This window comes from Telopea speciosissima, chromosome 5 (assembly GCF_018873765.1).
Source record: "Telopea speciosissima isolate NSW1024214 ecotype Mountain lineage chromosome 5, Tspe_v1, whole genome shotgun sequence".
NCBI classification, from domain to species: Eukaryota; Viridiplantae; Streptophyta; class Magnoliopsida; order Proteales; family Proteaceae; genus Telopea; species Telopea speciosissima.
In genome coordinates, this window is record NC_057920.1 from 18,583,855 (window position 1) to 18,609,115 (window position 25,261).

Below are 25,261 nucleotides of genomic sequence, written 5' to 3' on the forward strand. Positions count from 1 at the left end.
GTGCCTAGGCTTGCTGTGCAGCCTGGGCTTGCGTGTGCCTAGGCCTGCTGGGCAGGTGGGCATGGGTGATGGGCCTTGTGTGGCTCAGCCTAAATGGTGGGGCTTTGTCCCCTGCCGACAGTTCAGGTGGGTCAGGTCAGGCCAGGTTGATCCGGTCGGGTCAATCCGGTCTGACTCGGGTCGGTCAACTTTTTATTTTATTTTTCTCTCTTTCTTAAAGATTCCATTTTAAAGGCCCACACTCAAATATTGATATCTTCCAATCTGTGTGGCCGATTTTGACGTGCCACATATTGCCGCGAAGGTCTCAACCCTGACTTTTCATCCGTGTGACAGATATGGTCGGATTTTGCCTAAAAATGGCATGGATATCGCGGAAAGCACATAAATGGTGTTTCACACCGATCAAGGTCCAAATGATACCAAAATTACATGAAATTTTACTTGTAAGCACAATATGACCAAATAAAGTTATCCAAATGATTTCAGGTCACATCGGGTGGCTTGGGTACCAAGAACCATACCAGGGGCAAAACGGTCATTTTTACAAAAGTTACCCGATTTGGCCGAAACTTTACGTGAAAACTTAATATGACCAAATGAGGTCATCCAAAGTATTTCGGACTAAATCGGGTGGTCCAGATACCGAGAACCGTGCCAGGGCCAAAACGGTCATTTTCATGAAAGGTGTTGGATTTGGGTGAAACTTCAAATGTGAACTTAAAATGGTTAAATACGGCTATGTTAAGGGTTTAGGCTCTATTTGGGACAGTTTGATTACAAAAAGTGGGGTAGGGGTAATTTGGTAATTCTTGCCATTCAGTCACCACACGAGTTACGTCCTTAACCATCATTGCCAAGACATACTTCCAAGGTGTCAAAATGTGGTGTCTACAGGTGGGTGTTGAGAAAAGGGGAACACAGCCTCATCAAAGCGGACATGGCGAGAGATATAAATGCGATGAGTGAGGAGATCCATACACCGATAACCAACATGGGAATGATTGTACCCTAGAAAGACACATGGAGAAGATCTAGGGTCCATCTTGTGGGCATTATAAGGGCGGAGCCATGGAAAGCATAAGCAACCAAATACCCGTAGAAAAGAGTAGTCAAGAGCCCGTTGAGTCACAAGTTGATACGGAGAAATATTACCTGTGATGGGAGAGGGCATTCGATTTATTAAGATGACAGCAATTTCAAAAGCATAATCCCAGTGAAAAGAGGGAACCAAGCTATGAGAGAGTAGGGTAAGGCCAGTTTCGATAATATGCCTGTGACGGTGTTCAACGGAGCCCTACTGCTCATGAGTATGGGGGCAGGACACCCGGTGTTGGATGCCATGGGTGAGAAAGAAAAAAGAAAGGGAACAAAATTCACCACCCCAATCAGTTTGGATAACCTTGATGATGCGAGAAAATTGATTTTCCACCAAGGATTTAAATTTAAGAAACATAGGAAATACATCCAATTTGAATTTTAAAGGATAAAACCAAATAAACCTACTGAAATCATCCACAAATATTAAAAAGTAACGATTGCCTTCAGAGGATGCAGTAGGATGAGATCCACATACATCACTAAAAATTAAATTTAACGGAAAAGAACTACGGGAAGAAGTGGGGGGTAGGGGTAAACGATGGGCTTTGCACACTTGACAAGCCGGACAGAGATGAGAACACTGTGGGAGGTGCTGATCTGGAACCATGAGGAGAAGAACACGATCATGAGGATGACCCAAACGACTGTGCCAACGATCATAAGAAGTAGTGGATGCCGGGTGGGTGGAAAGAATGGAGATGTTGGGCATAGAGCGGAGACCATCCTTACTGGGACCGGAAGGAAGAGTAGCCTTGGTAACCGGATCCTTCACAAGAAAATAAGAGGAGTGAAACTCAAAATATACATGATTATCACGACAAAATTTCCAAACAGGCACCAAAGAATTAGTAAGAGAGGGAACATGAAGAACATCATAAAGTAAAAAAGAACTAGAAGAGGAAGGGAGAGAGATAAAACCAGTGTTAGAGATGGCTAGACCGTTACCATTGCCCACATGAAGCTGATTGGTCCTTACATATGGATCATATGTAGTGAAGGACTGGAGATCAGGGGTGGCATGATGAGTAGCGCCTGGATCGGGAATCCAAGTGGTATTGGCTTGTGGTGGTGCTGGAGGAAGGGTGGGGGGGACGATGGTGGGTGGAAGGTGCTGGTTGTATGGTTGAGGGTTATGGGTATAGTAGGCGGTGGGAGTGGGTGGGGGATGGACATATGGGTTGGGTGGTGTAGGAGTAGGGGTGGTTGATTGGAAGGGCCGGATGATGATTGGCGATAATAGCAGGAAGGGGCCTGATGATTAGTGCGCCCACAAATAGTGCAAGGGCTATGAGTAAAAATATTGGAGCAACCAAAGCCCCTACCACGGCCACGGCCTCTAGGGGCACCACGACCTGCAGGGGGAAGTCTAGAACCGCGAACTTGAGAGATATTAACTGAAGGAGCTGCAGAGGGATCGATCATGGCACGGCGAGACAGGATGAGAGATTGACCGAAACTCTTTACAAAGAGATCTATAGATGTAGATATTGAAATCCTCTGTGGGTAAGGGCTTCTCGGCAGCAGCAAGCTCATCGGAGAGTTCCTTAGCATGATGAAGGAATTGGGTGATTGTCTCATCGGTTTTGTGTACCAAATTGTTTAAAGAGACATTAAGAGAAAGAAGCTGGGGCGTGTTAGGGTTGCTGAAAGTAGCTATAAGTGCATCCCAAATCTCCTTGCTTGTGAGGCGCCCAATGGCCAGAGGGAGAGCATCTTTGTCAAGGGAGGAAATAAGCATACTCATGATGGCGGCGCCCTGAACACGCCATTCTGCAGCCTGAGTGGAATTGGTAGGGCAAGGTTTATTGCCCGTTACATAGTTATAAAGGCGTTGTCTGATCAAGTACGGGACAACCTGCGTCTTCCAGTAGATGTAATTATTTGAGGACAATCTGATGGAGACAAAGTTATGCGCTCCAGATCCTATGAAGAGGACATAGATGATGAGATGAGAGAGACAAGGGAGGTGTTTGGGTCGCCCATAATTCCACTTGTTGGAGATGGAAGTGGAGGAAGGGAGAGGTGCTCGTTTGAGCGTGTTGCTCTGAATACCATGATAAGATAGTATTGTGTTTGTATTGAATGTCCTTAATCATCTCTACAATTGTATAATCTGATTACAAGATGGAATCCTAGTAGACTAGGTAACTTGAGATTACAGCTTGTGAGATCATAGAGATCCACATGAAATATGAAACTAGAGGTTACAATCTAGTAGTAGATGACTATGCCACATATGAAGATAATCACATGTGATAACCACATGTGATAATGAGCTTATCTTCAAGGGAACCGTGGCTGTTGGAGAGAAAATAGAGATAGAGAGATAAGGCTTGGTTGTTAGTTCATATGAAGCCCATTCGAGCTGAAACTTCAAGGTAAGAGTCGCAAGGTACGACTCTCTTGATTGCTTCTAAGAATCACTAAAGTCAAAAGGTGGAGAGAGAGAGAGAGAAAGAAAGATTATAGTCTAATATCAGATGTGGCGGCAACTTATGAACCACCCTGGTTTATAGCTTTGGTTCTCTAAATGGGAGAGGGTTTCAGATCTCTGCTTTGGGGGTTTGAGTCGTGTGTGAAGGAACAATCTATGCCTTGACTATCAACCAGTGATGGCTTGTCGGTATTCAAAGTTAATCAGTCCAATAGCGCCAAAGTTTGTTGGAAAATAAAGTGAACAATAGCAAAGAACTTAAAAGAAAGGGGCGCTGTTCTCTGTGTCGTACCGCAGCCTGCGCCCAGGCACATGGGGGTGGGCGCAATGATCACCCTGCCCCCCTGCATAGGCTGTCCATGTGCTTGGGCGCAGGCTGCGCTGCTGCACAGAGAACATTCTCCCTAAAAAAAAATATGGGTAAGTGTAACAGAGACTTAGGAGAGATCAAACCTAGGAAAATAAGATCAGAAGAAAAGATGAGAGAGAGAGAACTTCGCACCAATTATCATGCCGTACCCACAGTGAGAACACTTCAATCAATTTTCTGTTCCAAATCTGTTTATCGATTACAAGCATACCCATATTTAAAGTTGTAAAACTAAGCAACTGATCTTCCCCTACTTGATTGAGGTGCTTGGAAGTTATTGGATAACTAGAATTAAGGTGAGTAAGACTTACCCAATTAATGGTTATGGTGGGATGTTGTAATGTCTGATTGGAATAGATTTTTTCGCTAAAGGATGATTTGTATTAAAATAATAAAATCAAATACAAAGGAAAAACAGGCCAGCTGCCTGATACACAAACAACCCAATCAAAGACAATCCCTCCCACCTATGGCAATGTCATCAATAGAAAGGATTACAATCAAGCAACCAAAACATTATCCAGCTCGGAAACGAGCTCTACACTGAGCATCCATCTGCAACTCAGAAACATTCAAAGACGGAAAAACAATTAAGGTGGAGGAGAGCTCATGCTTAGCAACAGATTTGGCCAAAAAATCTACTATGGGGTTGGCTTCCTCATAGCAGTGCGAGATACACCACTCAATTGAGCGAAGGAAAGGCTGTAACGAAAGCCACTTCTTTCGGACAAACCAGGGAACTAGGCCTCTGGAGAGTATTGATGTAATTGTGATCCTTAAAATTCATTGATTTACTCCAATGGGTATATATAGATACAGAGATTACAAGATTACACAAGATTGCAATCCAATATAGTCTAGCCTAGAATGTGTAGGTGCAGCGGACAGAGGGTCGCTGAGTGTGCACCCGGGGGGAAAGAAAGAAAATGGAAAATGGGAGTCGCCACCTAGATTTAGGGTCTAGGACCCATGAATGGTGCCCCTCCTTCGCAGAAGGGGCGCTAATTTAACTCCAACGACTCAATGGATGGTCTGCCCCAGATCCCTGGGTAAGTGTCAAGTTACGGGCTGGGAAGGTGTTAGGCACCCAGCAACCGCCCGGCCGACGGCCGGTCTTCCTAGACCAAACTCTGTTGTGTACTGTTGTTTTATACATATTATGTACCTAATTAAACTATTTTTTTTTTTTTTGAAGATTTTTTATTAACTTAATTGAAATTTATGAACCTAGTTAGGCTAATTAAGATTAATGTTTTAATCTTGATTACTATCCCTATCACTAGGCTAGATGGTTATGTACATTATGCATCCTAGTTAAGCTAATTAATGGATTTTACCTAAATTAGAAAGCCTAACTCTATGGTCTAAAACATGGTTGACTGTAAAAAAGAAAACCAAGTCTAATTATATCATGGAGAAGGACAATTATATTGATAAGCAAAACAGCTTATAGGCTAAAATAGCCAAAATTACGGAAATGCCACTAACAGTCCAAAATATGTACAAAGGCATGAAATCATATTTAAATGCTGTAAATAAGCAAAACATGATTAAATAACATTAACATCATGCATTTGGATCATCAAGAGCACATGAAATGGCAAGGAAATGTGGGGTGATAAAAATTACCAAAATGCCCCTGTTATGGCAAACATGTAGAAAATGCATGATAATTCATGAAAATGCTAACTTATGCTTAAAACATGTTTATTAAATGTTAAAACATGCGGCAAAAGTAACAGGAGCCTTTCCGGGGTCCTAAGCAAGGTTTGGTCACAAAATGACCAAAATGCCCCTAAGGGCAAAATGGCAAAAGTGTCAAAAGACACTTAGAATCATTGTAGGCATCAAAAGTGATGTTAAACATCCTAAAATGACTGAACACACCAAATGATATTTCCAAAATGATAGCCTAGGCCCACGTTTGGTAAATTACCAAAATGCCCCCTAGAGGGCAAATGACTTTGTATGCATATCTATCAAGCATGAGGGTCACGTATGCATATGAAAACATCCTAAACCATTCTAAAACAGCATGTCATGCATAAAAACATTTTTTCCTATTTTTCCAGAATTTTTCATTATAATTAGAAAAATGACATTTATACCCCTAAATGAGGTGGGAAATGTATAAAAACTATCAAACATGCATGTCAGTGGATAATGATTCCATAAAATCAAGCATGATGAAATATGCATTCCATAATTTTTTTGTGAATTTTTATGCATTTATATTATTTTTAATATTTTCTGAAATGCTAAAAAAGAAGGGAAAACAAAGAAAAATACAAAATCCCCATCACAGATCCGAATTGGATCAAACCAGAGCCCATTACCACTAATCAAAACATGATCTTTAACATGGTCATAACACTTTTGTCCAAATACCCATCCACAAGTTCAGATTTTACATAATCCGAAATCTTTTACAGGGGAAAAAATGTCACAAAAAAAATGATTTGGAGCTTGAAAAAATTAATGAATGTCAAACATAGTGACAACCATTATCCCTGAAAATTTCATATTTTTATCACTCTTGAATTATTTTTAACATTTTTATAACTGAAAAAAAACCTTTGTTGTAAAGCAAATCAAAACAAATACTTAGAAATAAGTAAAAAATATGGAAAAATACCCTTGAAGCGTGGAAGTGCCTGGGATCAGCTTGAGTAACCTTTTCTTGACCGTAAGTATGGCCGGAAATCTCCAAAAGTCGCTCCAAGTGTGGTTGCTCCAAATGGCAAGAGTGCTGAAGAAGGGGTATTTACGGAATTTTATATCAGTAATGGAGTATAATCTATGAATAAAAAAATCATGGATGGAAAGAGGGGATCAAGGACTACGTGAAGATAATTTTTCACTAATTTTCCTCTTTCCCTAACCTCTCTAAAACACCTCCTATTTATAGGAAAAAAAGTGTTTGAGGAAAGGTCTCAAAGACCCCTGGGGCCTTAATGGCTAGGAGCTGGCTTGCGTGTGGCCAGGCTTGCTGAGCAGCCTGGGCTTGCATGTGCCTAGGCTTGCTGTGCAGCCTGGGCATGCGTGTGCCTAGGCCTGCAGGGCAAGTGGGCATGGGTGATGGGCCATGTGTGGCTCAGCCTAAATGGTGGGGGCTTGTCCCCTGCCGACAGTCCAGCTGGGCCGGGTCAGACTGGGTTGACTCGGTTCGGGTCAACTCAGTTTGACCCACCTTTTTTATTTTATTTATTTTTTAATAAACCATTTAAAGATTCCATTTTAAAGGTCCATGTTCAAATATTGATATCTTCCAATCCGTGTGGCCGATTTTGTCGCGCCACATATTGCCGCGAAGGTCTCAACCCATACTTTTCATCCGTGTGACATTTATGGTCAGATTTTGCCTAAAAATGATACGGATATCGAGGAAAGCACATAAATGGTGTTTCACACCGATCAAGGTCCAAATGATACCAAAATTACATGAAATTTTATGTGTAAGCACAATATGACCACATAAAGTTATCCAAATGATTTTAGGTCACATCGGGTGGCTCGGGTACCAAGAACCATACCAGGGGCAAAACGGTCATTTTCATAAAAGTTACCCGATTTGGCCGAAACTTTACGTGAAAACTTAATATGACCAAATGAGGTCATCCAAAGTATTTCGGACTAAGTCGGGTGATCCAGATACTGAGAACCGTGCCAGGGGCAAAACGGTCATTTTCACAAAAGTTACCCGATTTGGCCGAAACTTCAAATGTGGACTTAAAATGGTTAAATACGGCTATGTTAGGGGTTTAGGCTCTATTTGGGACAGTTTGGTTACAAAAAGTGAGGTAGGGGTAATTTGGTAATTCTTGCCATTCGGTCACCACACGAGTTACGTCCTTGACCATCATCGCCTAGACACACTTCCAAGGTGTCAAAATGTGGTGTCTACAGAATGGTAAGACAATATTAGCTAGTACAAGAATAATGGGAGAATATTGCTAGAATATTGGTTGTCCATAAGAGGAGCCCAACCGAATTGTGTTACCATATTTGGTTATATCACATGTGATAATAACCGAGAAAGGTAGGTGAATCCGATCTCTTTCTCTCAATACACCCCCTCAAGGTGGAGGTTCGGGTAACCGAATCTTCAGCTTGTCCCGTAATGAGTCGAACCTGGATCTTGGTAAGGCCTTGATGAATGTGTCAGCTAATTGATCTTGCGATGAGACGAACTGCACTTGGAACTGCTTCTTGGCTACTCGATCACGAACAAAGTGGAAATCGACCTCCACGTGTTTGGTTCTAGCATGGAACACGGGATTGGCCAATAAATAGGTGGCCCCAAGATTATCACACCACAGGATTGGCGGCCCAGACAGTTGATGGCCGAGTTCTTTTAGGAGGGACTCTAACCAAATGAGCTCGGCTGATGCATCAGCAAGTGCCTTATACTCGGCTTCGGTAGATGATCGAGCCACTGTTCTCTACTTGCGAGACACCCAGAAAACCAGATTTGGGCCAAGAAAAACCGTAAAGCCACCTGTTGACTTTCTATCAGACCCATCACCGGCCCAGTCTGCATCAGTGAAGGCCTAGATGGATCGCAAGGGCGATCTTTCAATCAAAAGACACGCTCTTTGTGTACTTTCAAATAACGAATGATACGCTCCGTAAGTTGCCAATGTGCTTTAGTCGGGGAATGCATAAACTGGCAACCCCGATTTACTACAAAGGCGACATCTGGCCGTGTCAGTGTTACATACTGCAGGGCACCAACAACCGACTTGTACTTGGTTGGATCGGACATTGGTGCACCCCCTGAAGCACTCGGTTGCTGAGTCGTAGCCATAGGTGTTTGCACAGGCTTGCAGTCTGTCATCTCTGTGCTGTCCAATAAATCAGAAATGTAACGAGTCTGAGACAATAAAATCCCTTTCGGGTGTTTGTTCACCTCAATACCAAGGAAGAAATGAAGGTCCCCAAGATCTTTAATGGAGAATTCCGTAGAGAGCCGGTGTAATAGATCATTAATCATGGAGGAATCACTGCCCGTGGCAATTATGTCATCAACATACACCAAGACATAACAAGTTTGACTACCAGATCGAAGAATAAAGAGAGACGTGTCCGTCTTGGACCCAATGAAGCCCAAGCCCACCAAAAATACTGCTAAACGGTGAAACCAGGCACGGGGTGCCTGTTTGAGGCCATAGAGTGATCGATTTAATCTGCACACATGATCTGGATGTGATGGGTCAAAGAAACCCTGTGGTTGGACCATAAACACTTCTTCATCTAAGGACCCATGAAGGAACGCATTCTGGATGTCCAGTTGTCGAATTGGCCAGTTATGTGAAACTGTTATAGATAACACACATCTAATGGTTGTGGGTTTTACAACAGGGCTGAACGTCTCACTGTAGTCCAAGCCATGTTGTTGGTGGAACCCTTTGGCAACCAGCCGCGCCTTATAGCGCTCTAAAGATCCATCTGCTTTTCTCTTTATCCGATAGACCCATTTAGTGCCCACAAGATTCATATTGGCATTGCGAGGTACCAAAGACCACGTGCCATTTCGTAATAGGGCATTAAATTCTTCAGTCATTACAGCCCTCCATTCGGGAATTTTGTTAGCATACGAAAAAGAAGATGGCTCAGTAATAACTGCATTAGTAACATGTGCTTGAGGCTGATTTCGGTGAGATCGAAGACGCATTGGGTGTAAGGTAGGTGCAGGTTGTGGTGTTTGATAAAGTTCATGGAGTGGCCTAGTGCGTAATGGTGGTGAAGAGGATGGAGGGTTCGGGCTTGGGCTTAGGCTAGGTGAACCCAAAAGATGAGGTAAGGGTGCGGTTGGTGAGATGGGTGATGTACCTACACTAGGCCGTGACACTGGTGAAGAAGGTGACCCCGGTATTGGTTGTGGTGGTATGGAAGGTGGATGTAAAGAGGAAGAGGCCCAACGGATAGGAGGAGGGACTGCAGGTGAAACATTGGATGTGATGCTCATAGTGGAAAAAGAAAAAATATGCTCATCAAAGCGAACATGACGAGAGATAAATATTTTATCCGTAGTAGGATCCAAACATCTGTAGCCCAAGTGTGATGGGCTGTAACCAAGGAAAACGCATGCTTTGGACCGGTAATCCATCTTATGATGATTGTAAGGCCTTAGGTATGGGAAACATAGGCATCCAAAAACTCATAAGAACCCATAATCAGGTGATTTATGGAAGACTAGTTGAAAAGGGGAAATGCCAAAGGACACTGAGGATGGCATTCTATTGATTAGAAAAACAGCTGTTTCGAAAGCAAAATGCCAGTATTTTTTAGGCACAGATCCATGATCAAGTAGGGTGAGGCCGGTTTCAACAATATGTCTATGCCGGCGCTCAACAGAACCCTGTTGTTCATGAGCATGTGGAGCAGAAAGTCTATGTGTTATTCCCAATTTTGTAAAGTAGGAAGGTAGAGACCGAAATTCCCCTTCCCAGTCAGACTGAACCGATTTAATTTTCCTCCCAAATAACCGTTCCACCATTGCTTGGAACTTTGGAAAAATGTCAAGGACATCAGATTTGCAGATGAGAGGATAATACCATATAAATTTGGTGTTATCATCCACAAATATCACATAATAACGATGGTTGGAAATTGATGGGGTAGGGAAGGGTCCCCAAACGTCCGTAAAAATTAAATCTAATGGAAAAATACTTCAACTACTAGATAAAGGAAGGGAAAGACGTCTAGCTTTGCCAAGTTGACAAGCTTTACAAATTGAACTTAAATTAGAGGACTGAAAACTAAAATTATTCTGGCGAAGCATAGATTTTAAGACTTGGTGATGTGGATGCCCAAGCCGATTGTGCCAAAGAGTAGGAGGAGTCTGAATAGCTGAATGCACAGAAGGAGATGTTGATGGATGAAGTTGGTAAAGGCCGTCCTTACTCGGTCCGGACATCAGAGTTTCCTTGGTTACCTGATCCTTCACAAGAAAGTGAGATGGGTGAAATTCAAAGAAAACATGGTTATCCTGTGAAAATTTCTGAACAGAAAGCAAGGATTTAGAGATAGAGGGAACATGCAAAATATTATGTAAATGAAAACTACGATCGGATAAGGAAGGGAAAGAAGAAGAACCAATATGCAAAATTTTGAGTCCCTTACCATTACCCACATGTAATTGGTCCATACCATTGTGCTCATCATATTGAGAAAATGCATGTAGCTCAGGGGTCACATGATGGGATGCACCAGTGTCAGGGTACCAGGGTAGGGCGGTTGATGGGTGTGGGGTAGGTAAGGGTGGTGGATTCGGGTGTGAATAGGAAGGGTAATGGGCTGTTGGGTTGGGATAAGTGTGATGAGCCGATGGGTGCTGGGATGCAAAAGGGTTTGAGTTAGTGCTAGGAAAGGCTGATTGAGGTCTATAGAAGCACCTGTCTGTTGAGTGATTTGTGCGCCTACAAATCGCACACCAAAATCTGCCATAGCCATTATAAGAACCACGACCACGCCAAGCATTGCGACCCCCACGCTCCCACCTACCCCCACGACCACCACGGTTAGGTGGAGAGGAGCCTTGGGGAGTCGGGGAATTAGTGCGCTGGACTATATTTGTAGTTATATTTGTTGAAGGAGTAGCATCTTCAGTCATCGCAAGCTTTTTCAAGGATGTCCCATGAAGAATTCATGGCTTAACAACATGGAATGTAAATCATCATACCCGATTGGATCTGGTCTTGTGAGAAGGGACGATACCATAGACTTGAAGTCAGATTTCAAGCCACGATATACATGCAAATTAAAAGCCCCAGGCCGCAGAGCATGACCTGCCGAAGCAAGTTCTTCAGCAATAGATTTTGCCCTTTGTAAAAAGGCTGACACGGTTTCATCACTCTTTTGTTCCAGATCAGTAAGGGCCATGTTGAGAGCCATCAATCGACTCTCAGAGGGGGAGGAGAAGGCAGTTGTCAAGGTGTCCCAGATTTCTTTGCTAGTCCATTTCCCAACAATCAAAGGAAAAACTTCTTTTGATAGAGATGATACAAGCATGCTTCGAATGAGGGAGTCCTGATGCCTCCAAATTTCAGCTTCGGTTGGATCATCAGGACATGGTTTTAAACCATCAACATGACCGATCAGATTTTGGCCATCTAAGAATGGTTCAACCTGTGTTTGCCAGAATATAAAATTTTTGGAATTCAATTTCAGAGATATGTAGTGATGAGCATGGTTCAATGAAGGTGGAGAAACAGTGGTGGAAAGTAGAACAAGGTTGGGCGTTTCAGGTGTAACAACAGCAGTCCTCCCATCGTTGGAGGAAGCACTATCTCCGGCCATGGTGAAGAGAAGAAGAAGGCCGAAAGAAGAAAAAAAAAATCAGAATTTGCTCATTGGAGCAAGTGTGGCTCTGGATACCATATTGATGTAATTGTGATCCTTAAAATTCATTGATTTACCCCACTGGGTATATATAGATACAGAGATTACAAGATTACACAAGATTGCAATCCAATACAGTCTAGCCTAGAATGGTAAGACAATATTAGCTAGTACAAGAATAATGGGAGAATATTGCTAGAATATTGGTTGTCCATAAGAGGAGCCCAACCGAATTGTGTTACCATATTGGGTTATATCACATGTGATAATAACCGAGAAAGGTAGGTGAATCTGATCTCTTTCTCTCAATAGAGAGCAATATAAAAACTGCATTTAAATCACACTCAACCCAAAACTTTGTAAAAGCTAACTCTCTAACCAAAAAGAAGCCATCAATCACCGCTAAGAATTCTGCTTCAAAGTTGGATTTAACACCCAAGAAGGATCTGATGGAGAAAATAACCTGAGCATGAGAGTCACGAAATACACCACCGACATCAGATTTTCCAGTAATCCCCAAAGAGCAACCATCCGCATTCAGCTTAGTCAAGGAAGGAGGGGGAGGACACCAGAGAACCTCCAAGAACTCGTTTTTTTTTTTTTTTATGGGTAAAAAGAGATCTTATTCAGATGCAAGTGTTGGGCTCATGGCCGGAGAACTACAATTTTCCTTCAACCACGGAATGAAATTTGGCCAAACTGTCTTACACTGCATAGACAGAGCCTTCTGGGCCAGAGACTCCGCAATAGCGTTAACTTCGCTAGGAATGTAAACATCCAAGAACTCACGGTTGGTATTTGGAACCACCAGAATCGATAGGAGACGAGCATAAAGACGATTAGATACTTAAGAAACTGAATTCTTAAACTTGGAAGAAATAAGAGATAAATCTCTCAACAAAACTTTATAGATCCACCTCAAATCTCTAAACTTCTCATCATAACATTGGAGGTTTCTTTCCGATCAAATCAAATATGGAATAATAATAAAATAAGCAAATCAGACCTCCTTGAGGTTAACCACCCTAGATTTTTGCTTCCACCGGCCATTGAGACAAATCAAGGAAAGAAAGATGCGGACACCATGCAAACCCAAAAAAAATCAAAAAGAATTTCAAAACAGCCATTGAGAAATCACATTCCAGGAACAAGTGGGTATAGGACTCAACCTTCTTAGTGATAAAGCCTTTTTTATTGTCTTGCAACTGGAAAATCACTCACTGTTATAGAGAGGCTAATCCCATTGCGGATTTCCACGCTAAAAGGGCTACGAGGACCGGGGAATCAGTTTTAGATTGCTCTCTTCCTAGTCACATTGGTGAGCTTCTTGCTCAGGATGCTATGGAGTTGCCCAGATTCAGATTCATGTAATTTCTCTTTTCTCTTTGTTCTAATAAAATGATCCTTTAGCGGAAAAAAAAAACTTTCTTACAACACATACTACACCTTGAAGGAAGAGGCACGCCTTTATGTTGCACTAAATCATCAGTAGAGAGCTTTCCATGATGTAATTTCCAACCGAAAGTAGAGTGACGAGGCAGTAGAAATTTTTTCCAAACCACAGACCACCAAGGCAATATATGCTTCGCAGCACAAATTGCTTCCCAAGTAGATTTAACCGGAAAAGCACTCGATGAAGCAAGAGACCTGTCACACACATCCGTCATTTGCCGCCCTGGAATAATAATCTCTTTGGCTGAATTAAAAATCAAATTCAAAAAATTCAATTCCACCACTGGCAAGATCCAAGATGAGCCCACAATAAAATCTGCAACTCGGTGAGAAAAGGGCTAGAACAAGAGAGGATCTAAGTTAGATATCTCTAAATAGAAAAATCACCTAGCCATTTATCCGACCAGAATAAGATGCTCATGCCATCACCCTCCGACCAACTCTCCTTGCTAGCAACAAAGTCCCACATCCTTCTTTTTTTTTTTTTGCTAAAGATCAGCAAGGTATGTATTATGAAAGAAAATGGAAATGTTACAGGTACATCAGATTAAAATCTGTAATATGGACGGCACAATGCCTCCCATGTGATGGACCGATCTATAAAGCTCGGTGTTGTGAACCAGGAGTGCGATTCTTTGCGCAACGCTGCCTTTTTAGCTAGCATATCAGCTATAGAATTTACTTCTCTAAAACAATGAGTCAATCGCCACTGAATGGTGTCCAGGTAGTCTGTCGTCCTCCACCATAGTTGTAAGCAGCTCCAGGGTAGGCTGGCAGACAATATAGACGAGACCACCACTACAGAGTCGCATTCTATCCATAGATATTTTATTTGCAAACTCTTAGCTTCCTTTATCCCTTCAAAGAAAGCTGCCAATTCTGCTTTGAAATTTATCCCCACTCCTTGGAAGGCTGAGAAACACTTGATAGTGGTACCAAGGTGATCTCGAAAGATTCCCCCTGCTCCTGAAGATCCTGGATTTCCCAAGGATGACCTGTCATGACTGAATGAACAGGAGGCCGTGTGACTGTGACCTGAAATCTTCTAGCCAGTAATAGATCGTTCATTGACTTTACATGGGCTCCTTTGATGCGTGAGTAGTCTACAATCTCTCTTAGGCATCGCTTCACGACTTGCATTGGCGATCCACTGAGGTTGTCATATCTTCTTCTGTTGCGCTCATACCACGGCTGCTGACACCCAATAATTAGGAGCACCCCCCAAACTTCTTTCAGGGGAACCGTCTTGCATTTCCTTCGCCACCAAGAGAAGAGAAGCTCCACAGTAGGGAACCCATTCTAGCTTTCAGTAAAATAATAAACTAGCTCCCTCCACACTTGACTCGAGAATGGACAATCCATGAATAGATGAGTTCTTATTTCACTTTCTGCTTTGCACAATTCACATCTTGAGGCCAATGGGACCGCTTTTCGAGCTACCTTCTCATCCGTGGGTATCGCCCCATGCATTAAGCGCCATTCAAACAGGGAGCTGCGTGGGTGCAAGTGTCACTGCCAGATGGCCCAGCTCCACTCTGGCTGGGCACCCTTCACCCTTAGTTCTTCCCACACAGACCTCACCGAAAAATAGCTTGAAGGTGAGTACGCCCAGACCCTCATGTCTTCTCTAGCCGAAGTTGAAATACCCAGTCCTTAAATTAATGTAAAAACCCCCTAAAGCGCGGCTGCTGAAGCTTGAGGGAAGTCCCATGTGTCACATTCAAGGAAATCTGAGATTTTTACAGTAAGATTGGAATCTTATACGGCTTCAAGAGCTCTTGAACACTGTTGTCCCCTACCCTCCTGTCATACCAAAACCTTATTGATTTTCCATCTCCCACTACCCATCGTTCCGCCGCTTGAATAAAACTCCATACTCTTCTAATGCCTGGCAGCACTGAAGATGCTCCCACCGATCTTCTTAGATTTCCATCCCTTTTCATGAATCTACTTCTTAAAATATAGCAAAACTTGAATTCGCTGTTTTAATTGTCCAAGCGAGCTTCGCAAGCAGCGCCATGTTTAGCTCTCTCAATCGCCTAATTCGAAGCCCTCCCTCTTTCTTCGGCTAGCAAAGTTGGTCCCAAAGGACCGTGATGGCCTTGGTTGAATCTGCTTCCCCCGTCCATATAAAATTGCGAATCCATCGTTCCATTGTAGTATTTGCCCATGATGGCCATAGGTAGATTGAGAAGTTGTGTATCGGAACGCTACACATCACTGATCTAACAAGTTCAACTCGGCCCGCCATGGATAGCAGGCATCCTTTCCAAGCTGATAACCTTTTTTTGAAGCTATCAATCATGGCCCAGTACATTTCCCTCTTCCTCCTTCCTTGCATTAGTTCCACTCCCAAGTACCTTGTAGGTAACTTGCTCACTGGAATCTGTAGAATTGATGCAATCCACTGCTTCCGAATTGGCGTGATGCGCCCCAAGAAGACTTTGCTCTTGGAAAGATTCACCACTTGACCCGAATATGCACCATAGTCTTCAAGAAACTTTTTGATCTGTTTCACACCAAGCACATCCGCCTTCATGAAAATAAAAAGATCATCAGCATATAAAAGGTGGGAGGGGGAGGATACCTGACGGGGTCCTGGCAGTGCCTCTATCAACCCCCAATTGCACAGATAAGTTATGCCTCGACACAAAACCTCTTCAGCCAAGATGAACAGAAGAGGGGAGAGCGGGTCTCCCTGCTTAAGCCCCCTTTCAACACCAAAAAATCCTACTGGTCCCCCATTTATTAAAATTGAAATCCTTGTAGAGAGCAGCATCGCCTGGACCCATGATATCCATAACTGTGGAAATCCAAACGCACCAAGGACATCCTTTAAGAAGCCCCACTCAAGAGTGTCAAAAGCTTTCTGGATGTCAAGCTTCATTCCCAAACCACCTCCCCTGCATTTCCGCATTATGGTATTGGTTAATTCTGAAGCTACCCCAATACTCTCAAAGATGACCTTCCCTTGTTGGAATGCTCCTTGCTCTGGAGAGATTAATTTATGCAGGATCGAAGACAACAGTGTCGCCATGATCTTTGGGATCAATTTAAAAAAGAAATTGCCTAGGCATATAGGCCGGAACTGCCCCACTTTATTAGCATTGTCCACCTTTGGGACCAAGCTTAAGAAATTACTGTTTAACCCCTTCATCACCACTCCTTCCATGAAGAAATTTCTAATCCCATGGCAGACATCATGCCCAATCACATCCCAACATGATCTGTCGAAAGCACCTGGAAACCCATCCGATCCTAGGGCACTGGAAGGATCTAAATCAAATACTGCTGCTTTTATCTCCTCTTGCGAAGGGATTCTTGTAAGCATCTCATTATATGCATCTGTGAGAATACTCAGGATTACCGCAAGTAAATCCGCAGCCTTGGTGGACTCCCCTCTTTTGAAAAAATTTTCAAAATGCGAGGCCATGTGAACTCCAATGGCACTAGCATCCGTTAAGGTTTGCCCATCATTTGTCTTTAATTCCCTGATTGCGCTCCTTATTGCTTTGATCCTGGCAGCCATGTGAAAGTATTTTGTGCACCTATCACCCTGCTTTATCCACTTGTCCCTAGCCTTTTCGCTCCACAGTTTCTCTTGAAGCAGCGAAGCCTGGTCATAGCTCTTCTTTGCCTGCAGCTCACTTTCTAACAGATCATCAGAGAGGCCGTCTGCTTCTATCACAGCTTGTACTGACTGTAATCTAGCCCTTGCTTGAGCAACTTCTCTGTCTATATGTGGGAATACTATTCTCGCCCATTCCTGCAGTGGACCTTTGAGTCGTTTTAGCTTTGCTGCAACTACATATAGTGGAGAACCCTTAACCGGCACTGACCATGATCCTTTCACAAAGTCTTGAAAGTCTTCATGCTCAATCCAAAAATGTTGCATCCGAAAAGGAACGTTAGAAGGCCGAGCAATCCTGTCACATGAAATCACCAATGGAGAGTGGTATGATGCGCCCCTAACCAATACCCGTTGCACACTTCCCTCGTACTGCTACCACCAAGCATCATTACAAAAGCTGCGGTCCAACACTGCCAACACATTACCCACCCGTCGATTGTTTGACCAAGTGAACCTGTTACCAGTTCAGGGAATCGACAGTAGGGAGGCTGAATCCACCATCGATGCAAACTCCTCCGCAAATCCTAAGTTAAATCTGGCAGGTCCTCTTTTCTCTGAGGAATATAGACATGCATTAAAGTCTCCAACAACTAACTATGGGCAAGACAAACCTGCCAAGGATACCAGATCACCCCAAAGCCGTCGCCGAAAAACCCAAAAACAACTAGCGTGGATTACAGAGATGATACTTCTAACCCCCTATTCTTCCACCTGCATTGTCAAATGCTGATCAGACTCCATAATTACCACTGGCCGAGATAGCCCAAACCGCTACAAGAACCGTATATTTGGAACTCCAACATCTCGGTGGTTTGATATTACCTCACCATGCATACCCAACCTAGCAAAAAAATGCAATGGACACTTCTCAATACCCACCTTGGGCTCCAGCAAACACAAGAAATCTGGTCTTTCATCTTTTATGAGGGACCTTAAGTGAGCGCGAGCCCACTGGTTCCCCAACCTTCTTATATTCCAATAGATACACTTCATTGATGAAGTGCATCTGAAGTGTGGCGCCTTCCATCAGCACCCTCTCTTTGCGCAGACAATAGCTGACCTGGCTTGCCTCCATTGCTCCCTGTCCACGGCGACGCGCACCTGGGATTATGTTTTCCTACTGGATGTGCTTCTCGCGAGCTTGTCGGCGCCGACTCACTTTAACAAACTGAAGATCACGAGCATCTTCCTTATTAGCCTCTTGGCCTGGATCAGCATGGTGAACAACTGCTGCACTTCCATTGTCACGGCTTGACACCGTGATAGGTGATAAGACCACCTCAATGTTTCCCCCTTCAAAATTCTGTCCGGTTTGAACCTGTTCTGGAGCGTGTGGCTGACCCAATCCCAAATCCCTAGACTGATTAGTGCTAGCCGTTGCAACATCCTTATTCAAGTGTAGAGAGGACTCTTGAAATGCATGGTTATCTTCCACATCATCCCTTGAGTCACCCACATCCAATCCCACCGATTCACAAACTCTTGTAACAGAGTTTGAATCAGAGTCTAACTCCTTCGACTTATTTCCAAAACCATGGACACTCCAGTCCTGGCTTCTTACGTTACTGCCCACCAAGGGATCCGTAACCGTCTGCATCACGTCACCACCTGCTGCCACGCCGCCTGCCGGAATCTCCTTCCTCCTCCTCTCTGGCCGAGTGCAAGCTTGGACCTCAACATAGTTTGCTCCAGGAACGGAACTGTCCATTAACTCATCTCTGATCTTCATAGGGCATAGATCCTCCTTGTGTACAAACTTGGGCCATCGCAGACACCGTGCCGGCGAATCCTCATAAAACACTTCTTGTTTGAAGACGAACAAATCTGGGGAACCCTCCGGCTCCCTCTCGACGTAAATCTCCTCCACTCTTGGAATGGAGGCACCGATATCGATGCAGACCCTTGCAAAGTGGCCGTATTGGGCGTCCGTCGTCCTCCTATCAATCACAATTGGCTGGCCTACGGCCTTGGCGATCGACAGCAGAATGTCGTCGTGCCAATACTCCTGAGGGAGATTTGGGAAGCAAACTCAGGTTACCCTGTGAGTAATGTCCTCTTCAACGACTCTGAAATCCTTACGCCATTTTTGAAACCTTAGCGTCTGCCCATCCACCCATAGTGGTCCTCTCCTCCATATAGCAGTCATATCCTCCATGTTGCAGAAACGGAAGATGACAACCCCTTTTCCTATCGACTTCAAGTGAACCGGCTCCTTAAGCGCCCAACTCTTCGTCGCATCACAGAGCTTGGGCATCGAAGTGTACCTGAAGTTAACCCTGCCTAGAAGGGCAAACTTCAGTTTATCCAACTGAGCCAAATACGCCGCCAGAGGAATCTTAATTCTTGTCAGATTTCCATCCCTAACAGGCGAGGGAAGGCCGGCAGTCTCCGGTAACCTTGGCCTTACCACCGTTTGCCTCAAACGACTTCTGGGGTCCAGCAACCTCTTTTGGTGGAGGCTGTAATGCGGGAAAGCCCACAAACCCTCCTAAATCAGCCACCAACGTACTCATGTTTCCTCTCCTCTAGATGTTTCTCTCAGTTCCCAATTTTTTTTTTTGCTAAAGATCAGCACAGTGACACTCCCAGTGATGTCCAAGTCCCACATCCTTCTAATACCAGGCCATACCGAAGAGGACTTGTATAGATTCTTCAACATGCCATTAGAATTAACAAATCGAGCTCTGAAAAATTTGCTCCGAATAGAATCACCATGCTTGATTTGCCAAACTAATTTAGAAATGCAAGCTTTGTTAACATCCCTCATGTGCCGAATTCCCAAACCACCCTTGGACAACGGACGACAGACATCCACCCAATTAGCGATGGTTTTCTTGGAAGAATCAATGTCTCTAGTCCAGATAAAATTCTTCATCCATTTTTCAAGAATTTTTATCAAAGACTCAAGCCACCAATAAATAGAAAAATTATGTACACGCATGCTAGATATAACCAACCTCACCAGCTTCACTCTCCCATCCATCGAAAGCAGCTTGCCTTTCCAATCTGACAAACGACTTTTAATCTTATCCATAAGCAGAAGAAGGCATTGGTTAGTTACTCTTCCCTAATAAAATATCTCAACTCCCAAATAACGAGTTGGAAGAGAGCAAGCAGGGATCTCCAACAGGGATGTACGCCTGTGTTTTTGAGCAGGAGAGATGTTTCCAAAAAATATTTTACTTTTCTCCAAGTTAACACGCTGACCAGAATATTCTTGACACAAAGTTAGAAAATTTTTAAAATTTCTAACGTATCTGATTAAGGCACCGACATTGTGTTATCCCATGATGCAATCGATCATTAATTTTCTATATAGTGTGGGTGTGTTGTGTTTTGTGGCTAAAGATCTGGTTTGACCGACTGAGGTGCTAGCTTTGCGCTATCCAATAATGTCAATCATTATGTTTTAGTCATTTTCGGTTTCTTTTTATAATCTGGTTATTCCATACAATAGTATACATGTGTACATACATATGGATTATTTTGGTCCTTTCCAGAAATACCCTCCTTTACCCCGACATGTTGTTACACTATCGGATTTTTTACTCGTTTTACCTTGATGTGCTACTAGATTTTCCACAAAATCCCCCACTATAGTCAATATCACCCCAAAATAATTTCAAAATTCTATTAAATATTTTAAATGGAAAAAAAAATGTGTTTATATAACACAAAAAAGAATTATATCAATGTTGTAGGAACACACATGGTTTATGAAGACCGGCTTTCAGTCGAGCGGACTAGGTGCCTAACACATCCTTAGCCTGTAACTTGACACTTACCCTAGCCTTTGGTATACTAGTAACCTATCCATTTGGATTTCATATCTCTCCTCTGAAAGGGAGAAACATTTATACCCTCATCTCGGTGACAACTCTCAAAAGAAGATAAAAACCCCTTTTGCCCCTCACTTCCCACCAAAAAGAGGGGCATTGGTTTGCTGGTCTTTGCACCTACAACCACCGAGCTTACTTTTAGACATTCCATCCGGTATTGCTACCTAATGAGATAGGGTATTAAGAAAAATGATGTTCTACCATCCCCAGTTCATCGTATGCTAGGGCAACCCAAGAGTAAGAGAAGGAAATATGAGGCATTTAGAAGAAGAGAATCATGCACTGTAGCAAATGTGGGGAAGCAGCCACAATATGAATGGATGTGAGAAGTTTGGGGGATAGTTGACCCCATCATAATATATTTTTATCGGATAGAAATATGTATATCTTGTTTTTACTGTATTGTTTTATAATCTTGATAATTTATTTTTTTTTGGTGAATTCATACTTTTAATAATTGTATTCCCACCATATATAGTTCATTGATTATAATAATGAGAATGATACCTATGTAAATTAGATTTTAACCCGCGGAGGATGATAACATGATTAATGGATGAAGTGATCGCAATTCAAAAGGGTCTTCTTCAAGCTATTAAAGGTATTTGGGACCATCTAATTGTTAAATCTAACCACAAAATTGATCTTTATCCTCATCGGCGATTACTTTTAGTAAATTTTAGTAAATTCAAGGTTTATTTTTCTGATGGAAAAGAAAATATATTGCTTAAAGATTGGAATTTACAAAAGGGTTAGGTCAGCGTACAATGATTTTTGAGAGTTGAGAGGGCAGTACTTCTAACCTTGCTATAAAAAAGTTTGTTACTACTCCAGTTAAATCTAATACTAGTAAAATTAGCAGCTTCATCAGCTAATTCAAAATAAAGGTTAATTAAGTTTCATGGAAAACACATCTGATCAGTAGTATGATGAAGAGAGCATAGGTCTCTATTGTAGCATTAAACATCTTCGAGAATGATTTTAGCTTTTGCAACATGTTTCCACCGTTGCAGAAGTCCATATAGTTTAGCTAGTAAATTCAAGGTTGCATTTTATTGAAAGGAGCATAAGCAAAAGTACAACATAAAAATAACTTAAGATCAAACAAGGCCTTCATGAGCCTTTATTGGGAATACTGCGTAAGACACATTAGGAATACTACGTAAGACAATCATATCATCTCTAGAGCAGAACTCATTATCTTATCAATGAGCTGATGCTCAAACATTTATTGGAATAATACGTAAGACAATCATCTCCACAGTCAAACCTGGTCCAAACCCTAACAGTACACCCCAATCAAACCCTTCACCAGTTGTGGCTTTCCCTTCCTCCAGTGATTTCTTCCTCATCTCATCCATAATAATGTAGGGTTTGGCATGTTACCATACTCAGTCAACACTTTCCTTGATGCTTCCAATTTCTCCTTCTTCAATCCTACAGTAGCTTGAATCATATCTAAAATTGCTGGACCACCAGGGTGGGCCACCCAAAAAATAGAGTTCCAATCAGTAATACCAATCTTACCATATCCTTCCACTAAGCATTTCTCAATATTAATAGAGATAGTTGGAGCCAAATCCTTAGCTAAACAGATTGAAAGACCAGTTTGACGCAAGTGAGCTGCTACCATATCTTCAGAGTCTGGAAGAATCCTTGAATCAGCTGTGACAAGTTGATACAATGGGCGCTCACCCACTGACTATCAGGCTCTACACCGATTATCAAAGCTGCTGCACCATCGGAGAAGAGGGCCAACCCTAGTAGGGAATCCAAGTCAGTTTCATTTGGTGCCTTAAACCCATTCACAGAGTTTATCTCTGCACATACAATCAAGACACGAGCACCTTTATTGTTCTCTGCAAGGTCCTCACCAACACGAATAGCAGTGGCAGCACCAAAGCAACCAAGATGACACATCATTACATGTTTGATGTTCGATGAAAGGCCTAAGAGCTTTACAAGCTGGAAATCAGCCCCGGGTGCATCGAATGCCACACATGGTAGTGAATACAAGATGAGTTATGTTTGATTTCGGCTGACCCCATTCTTGGATTGCTTTGGTTGCAGGTTCCATGGCCAACGTGGGTACCTCAACCCCCATAATATCTTGGCGTATGTCTATTGATGCAACAGTGGGATTGAACAAGTCAGGGTTTTCATTGATGATTTCCTCAGTCAAGTAAGTGTGGCGTTTTTTGATCTTTGATCTGTCACCTGTAAAGAAACTTAGTTAGATAAATAAAATAGTATATATATAGTGGCCACTAATTAATTCTATATGGAGTTTTTCTTTGTGGGGTCAAACTTGATAGCAATGGGGTTAATGCCTCCAAAATTAATATATACTAAAGGTACTATGAAAGTACACTTGCCCAGAAAAAATATATACTACTGGTCCTATTCACTCCTTGGTTGTCCGACTTTTGTACTTCAAATGCCTTGTGTTGTTCATGAGATAATAATATATAATTCTCTTTTTACCAAAAAAAAAACAGTACTCTTACACATTAAATATTTTTTATCTTAATCAAAAATAAGCTGAGAAAGGTACGCGACTGAGATTCTTTTGGATTACCTTGTTTCACGTCATGGATTTTTTTATAATATAAAAAAGACATTGTATCTGCAGCACGAGGCATCCGTCGGATCTTTATCCCCATCAGTTCCTTGTTCAGCCCAGTTCCCCAATGCCTCTAACAAGGGGGGCGCAATGACCACCCTACCACTGCCCAAACACTCTACCCGGGTGGGGTCCATCCCCCCCACCTTTTATTAGAGACACTAGGGAACTGGGCCAGGCAGGGAACTGGAGGAGATAATTTTCCAGCTTTTGCCACTATGGGGTTTGGGGAGTAGGAAAATTATCTCCTCCAATTCCCTGCCCGGCCTAGTTCCCCCAGTGCTTGTACTAAGGTGGGGTGAACCTCACCCGGGGCTGGGGTAGGATGGTCATTCCCCCCCCCTTATTACACGCATTGGGGGAACTCAGCCGCATTGGGAACTAGAGGGGACAAAGATCCTTGGGGAGTATCATAATGACTGCAGCCTTATCTCTGCTTCACAGATCGAAAAATTTTCAGACTCGAACCCACAACCATCAAATTGCAATAGAACAACCTTACCATTGCGCAAGGGTCTGTCCTCTAGATTTCTTATAATATAATTTTTGAAAAAAAAAAAAACCAAGGGTAATTGGGCCCGAATTTTAAAGAAATAGGTTTTTTTTGGGGGGGGGGGGGGTGTTGAATGAATATACATAAAATGACAGCAAAAATACAAGGACAATGAAACATAGAGACAGGAACAGGACTATACAACCCACAAAAAAAACAAAAAAGAAGGGGGGAGGGAGGGAGACAGCAGAAGGGACAAACTAGCTAAGACTCAGGACCTTTCCACGAACTTCAAAAGTAATAGAATCCCAGATTTAGTGAAGAGTTCTAGAACTCCGACCCTAGCATCTAATATTTCTTTCTATCCAAATGTGATATGATATATGGTGACACAAAAAGCAAACTTGCCTACAAGATCCGAGATATCTTTTCTATTAAAGGTCTTCTTAATCCACTTCCAAATCACCAATTCTTCTCCTAACATCCCGGCCAACACCTTCTCAGAACCCTTTTTCCATAACTTCAAAGAGAATGGGCATCTAAACAATAAATGACACATATTCTCCATACTATTTCAACAAATCAGAACTCAGAGAGGAATTTTTATCCTCTTGCATGCATCTTTAAAATGCATCGGACAGTGTACCAAACTTGAGACTTAGATTTTTATCCTCCCAAGTGCTGGGCAATGCACCGCATTTAAGAGGATGAAAATCCGAGACAACCGAGTTTGTTGCCTTTCTGTTCCTATGCTTAAGACCACATGGTAGTTTGCTCTACCAAATAAGGAAGACAAATTCGTTTCAACTTCTCCTTCAACTCAGGCTTATCCTCGTTCCTTGTGGTTTTGAATATGAAATCGGGGAAGTCAGTCATGTAGGTATAGAGGGATGGATTTGCCGTGCCAATTGCCAGAACCGTGGCTGGACCTCGAGCACGTTGCACTAAGTAAATTTCTCGACCAACGGATTCCAT

General features: G+C 42.7%; 1 pseudogene; it reads right to left on the reverse strand.

Moving 5' to 3' along the window:
* Positions 1-2,491: 2,491 nt before the first annotated feature.
* LOC122662840 lies at positions 2,492-25,261 on the reverse strand (annotated as a pseudogene).